Source organism: Herpailurus yagouaroundi, unplaced genomic scaffold (genome assembly GCF_014898765.1).
Source record: "Herpailurus yagouaroundi ecotype Mexico unplaced genomic scaffold, PumYag 205, whole genome shotgun sequence".
In the NCBI taxonomy this organism is placed as follows: domain Eukaryota; kingdom Metazoa; phylum Chordata; class Mammalia; order Carnivora; family Felidae; genus Herpailurus; species Herpailurus yagouaroundi.
The window spans coordinates 12,100,082-12,111,772 of record NW_024412436.1 but is presented as its reverse complement, the minus strand read 5'-3'; the positions used below and the strand labels follow the sequence as shown (position 1 = coordinate 12,111,772).

Here is an 11,691-nt window from a genome sequence, read left to right as displayed (position 1 = left end):
TTCTTTTTTTTTTTTTTTAATTTTTTTTTTCAACATGTATTTATTTTTGGGACAGAGAGAGACAGAGCATGAACGGGCGAGGGGCAGAGAGAGAGGGAGACACAGAATCAGAAACAGGCTCCAGGCTCTGAGCCGTCAGCCCAGAGCCCGACGCGGGGCTCGAACTCACGGACCGCGAGATCGTGACCTGGCTGAAGTCGGACGCTTAACCGACTGCGCCACCCAGGCGCTCCTGAAATCTACATTCTAATGTGAGCCCTGTTAACAACTTGTGTGAAAAGATTTGCAAGACACCTCTCTGAGCTTTAATTTCCTCAGCAATAAAACCATCATGGGCTCTTTAAATTCTAACTATTCATGCCACTGGTTTTCCTGAATGGCATTAAAAAAAAAAAAATTATGATAGTCCTTAAGCACTGACATATGGTTTTTACTTAGAATCCCACGTAAAGATGTAAAAACAGAATTTTTATGTGCTTTTAACTCCAGTACAACTATTAAACCAAAACAAATCTAAAAATAAAAGTGCTTAAAACACCACTAAAATTAAAATAGCATTAATTTTCTATCATGCTGCTCTGTAAAAATTAGATTTCTGATCATCATTTGATATACTATCAATTGTGATGACCGTGAATTACTTTGTACTATTTTCTTACAGCTTATCAAAATGAATATTCTAATATATTACTTTTTTTTCCTTTTTGCACTTCTCTGTATTTTATACATCTTCTGTGATAAATCTGCATTTTTTTCCAATTGAGTTTTTAAAAATCATAGCTTTATTGGGAAATAATTCACAGACCATGCATTTTACACATTTAGAATGCACAAGTCAACAGTTTTCAATGTATTCACAAAGTTGTGCAACTATGTCACAACACATTTTGGAGTACTGCATCAGCTCAGAACCTCCCCACTCTCGTACCCATGTATCTATTAGAAGTCACTTTCCAGTCTCTCAAGTCCCTCTGCCCCAACTCCAGGCAACCTTCCATCTACTTTGTGTCTCTATGGATTTGCCTATTCTAAATATTTCACATAAATGTTATCGTACAGTATGGGGTCTCTTATGACTGGCTTCTTCTGTTTAGTGTGATGTTTTCAAGGTATATCCACGTGGTAACATACTACCAATACTTCACTTCTTTCATGGCCAAAAAAAATTCCATTGTTTCAACATTCTACATTTCATCCATTCATCAGCTGATGAACATTGGAGTTGTTTCTACTTTTTGGCTATTATAAGTAATGCTGCTATAATCATTCATATACAAGTTTGGTTGGGTTTTTGTTGTTGTTGTTTTCTTTTTTGAACACCTGCTTTCAGTTCTTCTCAGTATACACTGAGAAGTGGAATTGCTGGGTCATATGCTAATTTGATGTTTACGTTTTTGAGAAACCACATTTTCCGCACTTGTCATACCATTTTACGTTCCCACCAGCAATGTATAAGGGTTCCAATCTCTTTATTTCGAGGTACAAAGTGACATCTCATTGTGGTTTTGATTTGCATTTCCCTGATAGCTAATGATGTTAAGCATCTTTTCATGTGTTTTTTGGCCACCTGTGTATCTTTTTTGGAGAGATGTCTGTTGAGGTATTTTGCCCACTTTTAAATTGATTATTTGTCTTTTCATGGATTTATAAGTTGCATTACTTTTTTTTTTATGTTTATTTTGACAGAGGGTGAGTGAGAGAGTGAACAAGGGAAGGGGCAGAGAGAGAGGGAGAGACAGAGAATCCCAAGCAGGCTCTGTGCTGTCAGTGCAGAGCCCGACAGGTGGCTCGATCTCATGATCTATGAGCCATGGATGAACCATGATCCACGAACCATGAGATCGTGACCTGAGCCGAAGTCAAGAGTCGGATGCTCAACCGACAGGGCCACCCAGGCGAGCCATTGTTGCGTTACTTTTATACTCAGAAAAAACTTTAAAGTCTTGAACATACGCTAGTTTAATTACTAAGAATGTGACAGGTTGATATAAAAACTGAGAGTGGTGTTAGTAAAGAAACTGTCCCCATTCCTGGTGTACTCCTTTATCCACCTGTGGGCAGGCAGGCTGATTTAGCTGGTAAATTTGGTAATAAGCTTGCCACCTTCTTCCTCAAGTGAGCCCATCCGCAGAGAACACACTCTGCTCTGCTCTGCTGTTTTAGCTGGACAGGCAGCCGGGTAGGAAAAGACACGGAGAAGACGAAGCGTGAGCCAAAATATTAGACAGACGGACACGAAGGACGGGTGGGATGGGACAGGCACTTCGATGCAGACACAGAGACCAGGAGTTTGTAGAGGAAACGACGAAAGCTCGGCTGGATGGGAAAGGCGTGAGAAGCGGCTGGAGGCTGACTCCAGGTGTCTTGTCTGCTCACACAGCCCTGTTCCAGCTCAAATCCCAACTCCAAAGCCTTTCTCCCAGTCTCTCGGCAACCCTTCTAACTTTATTTCCCACTAGCCTTTTATAAAACCTTTCCCTGGCTACAATGGACAACTTATTTACCTCTAAAATTAACAAGGATTTTTAAAAACAAGGTATGTAATACTGGTAAGGGTTCAATGAAATACACATTGGCACATGTTCAAATTGAATGTAAATTGGCACAACTTACAGAAAACAATTTTACAACATGTAGCAAGAATAGTTTTTTTAATAATTTTTTTAATGTTTATTTATTTTTAGAGAGAGACAGAGCGCAAGTGGGGGGTGGGGCAGAGAGAGGGGGAAGACACAGACTCTGAAGCAGGCTCCAGGCTGTGAGCTGTCAGCACAGAGCCTGACGTGGGGCTCGAACCCACGAACTGTGAGATCATGACCTGAGCCGAAGTCGGACACTCCACTGACTGGGCCACCCAGGTGTCCCAACACTTCATTTCCTTGGTCAATGACAGTACGAGTGATTTTTTTTTTTCTCTTTGGCACTCTTCTGTATTTTGCATATTTAAAGATAATATTTTTATACTAAATAAAAATTTTTTAAAGTTGAATAAAGAACACACATTTTTAAAAAAATCACCAGGAATGCTAGTAGTAATCTAAATGTTAATACTGTTCATTTCTTTCAAAAGAAAATAATATAAGTAAATACAAGAGTATCACACAAGTTTAGCAAATTTAAAACACACCATTTACTAAGTGCTTTCTGTAGGTTAAACACTGTGGAGGTTAAACACTTTGACATGTACTATCTCGTGTAAATTTTGGAACGTGTGTTTATCCATCGTCTCAGAAGTAAGTCATTGCTTCATTTGCTCTATTTGGGAACCATCAAAGAGTTGCCTTATATATTTGCCAGTAACCTTGAGAAACAGGAGTTTCTACAAAGCCAGTTTTCAAGGGCACAAAGTATAGATCTCTATGGAGGAATATTACAGATCTTAGAAATAAACTCATCTGAATGGTTACAGAATTTGTCCCTATATGTTTACCAAATCCTAAGTCAAAAAGGTGGCATCTGAAATTCTGGTAAAATGAAAAAATAAAAATCTACACAATATTTACTGAATCAATTATAAATTATACTAACCAGAAAAGTTTTTCATGCAGTTTTCCTTTATTTTCTAAAAAAGTTAAAATGAATCTACATACATAAAGCTGTATACATTCTTGGGACTTGCATTTTTCATCAAATGTTTTAAACGTTGACTTCCACTGCATTTCTCACAGTACTTACTATTAATACTGATCACCTATGGGTTCAAACATTAACCATTAAACTGATAGGAACCAATGCTAGGTTTGGATTCATTCACAAGCCACCATATTTCAAAATTATTCACCAAAATGGGTATGGATGTTGTAATGTGTACACACACATGTATACTGTAATGTGCAGGTTCATATGGATATTAGTAAAATTAAGGAATGAACCCAACTAAGATAAAGAACATAATCCATACAGCATCAAACACAATTTTAACACTATTTTTAAATTACAAAACCTAAGCCAGGAGTTCTCTAGCTTAGTTTCTATTTTTCTTTTGAACAAGAAGTAAAAACTCACTAGTTCTATCATTTCCAAAGTTACAAGGAAATTTCAGTATGAGTTGAGGCTGCTATATTTACTTTTAATTAAGGCTCTCATTGTTTCACATGGCCCTTTCAATGCATCCTGCATTCCTAAGGGGCAGATCATTCATTTGAAAACAATTTGTGTTTTACAATAAAAGCAGTGGCTTGATACACTTGTGGAATGACTATCTCACCAAGTCTCAAAGTTCCACAGCGACATCTCACCATCCGGTCAGTGTAGTTGTTACTGGCACCCAAACAATCTCTTCACTTCAGATGAGTCCCAGCCATCTCCAACATGCCGCTACCAACGTCCCATTATGTGGCCCTAACTTCCGGTCCTTTTTACTGTCAATCACTCCCACCTCCATTACCCAGTCCGAGCACATCAAGGACTGCAGACTCCTGCAATTCTGTCTGACCTAACAGTGACATACCGATTTATATCTAGAGCATACTGAAAGTTAACTGAAAGGCAGGAAGAGAGACGGATGATTTCTTTAAGTTATTCAAGAGAATGTATTTTGATGGGGTTTTGGGAAAAGAAAAAATGCCAGAGCAAGGCAGTTTACTCTAGGTAACAAATTCTAATAAAAGGATAAACCAATAGAGAAAAAAATTTGTCCCAGAGAAGGATCCCTTATGTTGCGTTAGAAGATTGTTGGCAGAGGGGTGCCTGAGTGGCTCAGTCAGTTAAGCATCTGACTCTTGATTTTGGCTCTGATCTCATGGTTTGTGAGTTCAAGCCCCACATCGGGCTCTGCACTGATAGCATGGAGCTTGCTTGGGATTCTCTCTCCCTCTCTCTCTGCCCCTCTCCTGCTCGCTTTCACTCTCTCAAAATAAATAAATAAACATAAAAAAAAAAAAAAACAGATTGTTGGCAGCATACGATTTTCCCCAGAGATGTTTTATGTCAGTGTCAAGTATTCCCTAATGAAAACATACATAATATAAAGAGACAGTACTATTAAATATACTCTAGTATAGCCTAGGTCTGTGCACTCAAAGTATACTTGTACTCAGAATTTCTTCCTGACAAATCAATCAGACATCTTCAGCAGGATGAGAGATATCAATGGATTTTGACTCTAACGTAAAGCTTCTGTTCAACTTTAATTATAGAAAAAATACGAATCTTTGAATAACCCCATTTTCCTCAACTTAAAATTTATCTACCTTTTCTTCTCTTTGGAGCATTACTACTTTTGTAATAGGGAAGGAAGGAGAGGCAAGAGGGAAGGAGTAACATTTGCATTCCTCCCCCACTTCAAGTTTATAACAGACTATGACCTGCTTCGACTTTTGAACTTTCCAAAGAAGATAGAAGAAGAGAAAGAAACCAAAAGGTGAGGTAAGGCAGAATACCGTCTCACATACTCTGAAGAGCTAGAACAGAGTGGAGACTCTCCAGCAAAGGCTGCACAAAGTACATGGTTTTATACAAAGTACTGGACAAGCACACGGAGGCTTTAGTTGTAAGACAGGCATTCTTAGAATATTTGTTTCCTCAATATTGATAAGTGTTTCCTCAGTCTTGATAAGTGCTTCTGGAGCAGAATTTTTGCTTATAAGCTTTTTGCACATGTAGGTATGTATACTCTTTGAACTTGTCAGCGAAGGCAAGCCATTTTGACAAAGGTCAAAGTCTGTTGGAGTTCACTAGCGAATCCCCAGGTATACAGCTAAAAAAGGACAAAAAGCCTGTAGGCATCAAAATCTACAAAATTATAATCAAATAAGAGGCCACTTGATATAAGTAAAAACTACCTCCTGATTACGTACTCTTTTATTTCGGGTGAATAAGAAATAGATCGTCCTTTGGCTAGTGAAAATATGAGCTTTGCTTGATAAAGACATAGGCGATCAATTTTTAAGCTTGAGCTCAGAGGTGCGACGAAGAAGACAAACCATTTTTTCTCTTGTCAGTGACAAAACACGTACGATTAAAATAAGCAAGTCACAGAACCTTGTTTCTAATTCTGGCTATTTACATTGCTTCCACGATGCTTTACGTATGACTCTGTCAGCATGGCAAAGAACTCCACAACAATTTTTTAACTACTGGAGCAAAAGGAAGAAAGTGATTATAAGCTGTTGAAGAAAATAAAGCCTGCCAACTGAATCTGGATGAAGAAGTCACAAAAATGGGCAGACAGCCTTTTCCTTTCTGATCAGAATAGTTTCTACAAACTTCCATTTCCCTTTTCATCTGAGCTGAATTTGAGGGAGGAAATCACAGATTAGTGGGTAAGAGTCCTTTGAAGACCTAAGTAAACTGTTTTCATGCTCCACCAGCAGGGGAAAAACAAACTGAAGTAAACTTTGGTGTTTCATAAGGTACAGAAGAAATAACTCCACTAGGGGGCTTCAGTAAATAAAATACATATTCACAAAAATAAGTTCTCATTAAAAAAACCATAAGCAATGTTTTTCAGTTCATCTGTAAACTCTTAAGATTTAGCTGCAAGGTGGTAATATGAGCAGAAGGGAAAAACAGTGGAAAAAGCAATGCATGCACAAAATAAAGTCAGTGGTATGCTTTCAAATACCCAGGAACAACACCATTCTTTTTTCTTTTTTTTTTTTTTAAATGCTATTTTTTTGAGAGACAGAGAGAGACAGATCGTGAGAAGGGGAGGGGCAGAGAGAGAGGGAGACACAGAATCTGAAACAGGCTCCAGGCTCTGAGCTGTCAGCACAGAGCCCGAAGCGGGGCTCGAACTCACGGACCGTGAGATCATGACCTGAGCCGAAGTCAGACGCTTAACCGACTGAGCCAGAACCACATCCTGGTGACCCAGGAACAACATCATTCTTAACTTTATCATAAAGTTTACATATTTTAAGGACATTATTTATTTCAAAATCTGTAATATAAAAGATCTTTAAAATGTTAGTTTGCCTTCATTCAAATTAGAAACCCACAGCCACTTAATTCACTGAGTTTTCTAGATGCAGCAAACACAGAAAAAAACAGCAATTACTTAGGTAGTGGTCTTACAGGAAAAACAGGCTAAGTAATTAGGAGCATTAACAGACAGGACAGTTACAAAATATTGCTAATTCCTGAAATCTCTTAGGTACCGTCATTTCAAATGTCAAAAGGCCAATGTCAACAAAGGTGACAATATTTGTCACATACTGCTCCAGCAATTCCTCCTACGGTCAAAAGGAAAACTAAACTTAATGTGTCAGTATTTTGACAGACACGTACTATCTTTCCTTTCCACATGGCTAACGATGGAAAACAGGAAGTAGTAAGAGATGGCAGGGAGGAGTGAGGTGATGGCAAAAAGTTTCCATCTCCAAACATGTTGGCACAATCTCCCAACTGTGACTAAAACAATGTAGGAAATCTCAAGCCATCATAAGATTCAGAAGTTTTACATTTTTTTGTTTTTTAGATTGCTCGGACAGGGCTTTTATTTTTATTTTATTGAGATGCAGTTGACTATTGATGTATTTCTTCAAAGAATACTATAAATAAATCATTTGAAATGCATGAAAACCAAATGTATTCCCTCGGTAAAAGGGAATATAATTTCCCCCAAGGGAATGATTCCTAGATAAAGAAAAGCCTGTATTTGTGTGAATCTTCAGGGCCCTAAACTGGAGAGAATGCTCACAACAGTATCAAGACACAGATACACTGAGTGTAGAATTTCTCAATAAAAATATAATCCTTGGAGAGGCCACTTAAATCATTTAAAAGCTTTTTTAAAAAATGAAAATTGCCAAACTCTCAATTATTCTTCCTCAAATTAAAAAAACCTGTTAAGACTAATTTGTAGGAACTATATTCTTTCTTATCCAAAGAAAATGGTGCCAATAGACAGTCATCTAGATTTAGATACAAATGAAAACACTGTATTTTCCTGCTATAATGTGCATCTATGTATGTCTCAGGAAACAAGCAACATCCAATCATTACGTATTCCCCAGGTCTGTCTCTGATCTTTTAATACTCCACACAATGCCAACACTGTGACAGCTCTATAATGACTAGATTTTAGAGGGATTTTGCTTACTGAACGGGTAATTTAAGATTTCTTTATATCATAAGGGTTGGGGAGGAGGCAGATTTCTTATATTAGATTACACCAAATATTAATTAGGGCTTCAGATGAATTTTGACAATGAATTTTAATATTAAATGTAGATGTAAACAGTGCAAAGTAGTATTAGGGGACATTTAATAGAATATATAAGAGAAGAACAATGATAGGTCCTATTGATCCCACTGAGGTCAGTTAGCCATAAGGTTAGTTTTACAACATGGTTATCCTTCGGTTTTAATAGCTCTGAACAAGAGATCGTTACATGCAAATCACCATCCCTGTTGCAAAAACAACTTAAAGCTCGTACATAGTCAGCATGTCCGTAGTTTTGTATCCAAAGTGCTGTATTTCCTTCTAACTTTATCTAAACCACCATACATGAGTTACTTGTTTGCTTGTAACCAGGCTCCTGGCATTTTTGAACCAAAAAAATACCCTTTCTTTCTGAATTTTGCTGAAAAGATTTTCTCTTTCCTTTGACAAGAAATGCCATCATAAGGAGAAGCACATTTATACCCATTCAAGCTCTCCCTACTTAGTAACACAGGTAAAGGAAACAGAGTCACAAAGCATCTTGACACATTGTTGACATGCAGATGTAAATAACTGTAACAATGACACCCCAGGAAATGACTGAGCACCCTAGTCATCTTACAACCTCCACCAAACATGCACTTGTCCACCTGTTTATCCTACTCAGGGTTAAGACAGTCATCTCCAAGAGGAAGAGACTTCTTGGAACTTTCTTCCTGCACAGAAACTTCTCAGTTTGGGGAAAAGAAAAGAAAAGAAAAGAAAAGAAAAGAAAAGAAAGAAACTTCTCAGTTTGACTATCACAGCACTTTAAGAAAAGGATTTTTAAACTTACCCTATTGGATTTACCCCAGACTCTCAGGATAGGAAGACATCCTAAAAATCATGTAGCAATACTGTCGCTACGAGCTGCCCAATAAGATCCTAGCCATTTGCCAGCTACATGTGGCTACTGAGCGCTTGAAATGTGGGTAGTCTGAACTCACATGTACTCTAAGTATCAACACCAGCTTTTGTAGATTTAGTACGAAAGAATGTTGGGGCGCCTGGGTGGCGCAGGCGGTTAAGCGTCCGACTTCAGCCAGGTCACGATCTCGTGGTCCGTGAGTTCGAGCCCCGCGTCAGGCTCTGGGCTGATGGCTCAGAGCCTGGAGCCTGTTTCCGATTCTGTGTCTCCCTCTCTCTCTGCCCCTCCCCCGTTCATGCTCTGTCTCTCTCTGTCCCACAAATAAATAAACGTTGAAAAAAAAATTAAAAAAAAAAAGAATGTAAAATATCTCATTCTCAATTTTCCAAACATTCCATTTGAAACTGTATGGTTTAAGTAAAATATATTAAAGTTAATTTCACTTGTTTCTTTACCTTGTGAATGAGACTAGAAAACTTTACATTGCTTATGTGGCTTGCATTACAGCTGGATTGTCACAGACCTGCCGTCCCTTCCAGCACTGTTTACAGACCTACAGACTTAGTGCTGATAGCAAATAGGAGTATCTATCACTGGACATTTCCCAATTACAACTGCCAGTTAAAAGCCAAAAGAAAAAACAGTTATTTTCTCGATCAGTTGATATTATCAAAAATAACTTAAGAAGAGTGTAAAAATAGAATCACTTTGCCCTGACACCATTTTAAGGAAAGATTACTTCAAAGGGGAAAAAATAGCACAGGACGCCAAAACCACACCTCTGAAGAAACTATGATGGGAAATAAGCAAATCATGTTTTTCTAATAAAGTAGATCTGAATGCTGATTGTAAGGCACACCTTTAAAGGGAAAGTAACATTTATTTCCTTTCCAGTACCTAGGGCCTCAGAAAAATAAAATGTGTAAGATTGTGTCTTTATTATTGAAGCACCTTCAACCACAAACAACCATTAGCATTATAAACAGGGAAATAATTATCATAACCTTACGCTCCTGTCCAAAACAAACAAACACACACCCCCAAACCCAAAACGACTCAAAAGCAAAATAAGAAACATCAGCTTCTCTAGGGCTGAGCAGGCTACCTTTCTTCCACAAATCTTATGAAATAAGAAAATATATTTTAAAATAAATATTTTGTACAATTTTTTAAGTGTATTTTAAGCATGAAAAATTCAAAATCAATTTCTAGAAGTGAACCATTTCTTCCTCTATCATGACATTTTTCTTCTTTATTTGATTTAAAAATATTCAGGCCTCCGGGACTTTTAAGGGAAAAAAATCCAGTGTATTTCAGAATCTATGAAAATATCTTTAAAAGGATAGAGGAGGTGACAGCTCATTAAAGAATCGTGGGGAAAGCTTCCTTCGGTGTTCAGAGCATGCAAGAATCACTTCTAGAAAACTGTCAATACAAAAAATGAATTTGAGGAAATTTAGATCAACGATTCCCCACGGCTTCCACAACAGCTGATCAGATACTTTCTATAGTGTCCTAGCAAATTTATCATCCAAAAAAAGGAGGGGGGGGGGCATATTTGCTTGTCAATTTCTTTATCCATTTTGAGATTCATCAGCTGGGTATAATCCTCAGACTTCAATTCGCCAGGTGATACATTCCTCAGAAACCTTTTTCTTGTGCATTTAAATACCAAGCTCAATTACGCCGCGAGCACAGTAAGCAGAAAGGATTGTACATATTTTCACAGGGTGTTGATTGGATGCGGTTTCCTGTCCTGGTGTAAAGAGTGATGGGCCAATCTCTTTCTGAGCATAATCCTTAAACACTGAAATCACTCTCAAAGAATCGAGCCTTCTAACACTGCCCAAGAGGTAAAAAGACTGCCAAAATTTCCATCAGAGCATCCTATTTTTAGAGTCCTTGGAATTGGTCTTCAAAATTGCATTCCGCGGCACGTATTTGAATAAGTTTACGGAGGGATCAAAATAAGCATCCTAAGGTCGCAACCTTCCTAAGCCTAGAAGGGGATTTAAAGCTTTCAAACTGTAATTTTTTTATAACCTTAACTTTAAATCTTATCAACACGCGAGTTACAAACGAACATTAAGGTCAATACCGGCCCAGAAGGAGGTACGGCAGGGAGACACTCGGTGGCGCTCGGTGGAGGCGGGGGCGCAGGTACGAAGGCAAAGCGGGGCCACCCCCGAGGGCGCAGAGCCAGAGCCCGGGCCGTGGGCTGCTGCCGCGGGGAGGAGGCGCGGACACCCGGGCCGGGGGGACGGGAGGCGCGCCGGCGGGCGCAGGGGGCGCGGGGCTACACCTCCCCGGCAGCGCAGAGGCGGCGCGCGGCGCACAGCGCGGGGGAGGCGCGCGGGGTCCCGGGGGCTTTCCACCCCGGCCGCGAGCCCGCCGCTGCCCCGCACCGCTCTCCCTCTCCCTCTCCTCACCTGGGAGTCGGAGGCGACCGGAGGGCTACGGCTGCGCGCCGGGTCTGTCTCCAGCCCCGCTCGCTGACATGGCGGCCGAAGCGCTGTCACAGAGCCTGCTCGGGTCTCCCGCCGCTCCGGTGGAGACACCTTCTGCCTTCCCGCCCCGCCTCTCTCTCTGCGCACCCTTCCCGGCGGGCCGGCGGGCGGCGGGCAGCCCGCGGCCGCGGAGCATAGAGCGCGAGCGGCTAGAGAGGAAGCGCAGGAAC

General features: G+C 39.8%; 1 protein-coding gene across 2 annotated transcripts in view; it reads right to left on the bottom strand.

Moving 5' to 3' along the window:
- The window catches only part of CNST (consortin, connexin sorting protein), a 118,736-nt gene extending 107,050 nt beyond the window's left edge, over nucleotides 1–11,686 (bottom strand). Inside the window, exon 1 of one of the 2 annotated variants that reach the window (XM_040451874.1) lies at nucleotides 11,444–11,686. The gene's annotated coding sequence lies outside the window, so the exon portion shown is untranslated. The remainder of the gene's footprint in view (nucleotides 1–11,443) is intronic. The other variant, XM_040451876.1, reaches the window with a different exon arrangement.
- Between the last annotated feature and the right edge of the window lie 5 nt (nucleotides 11,687–11,691).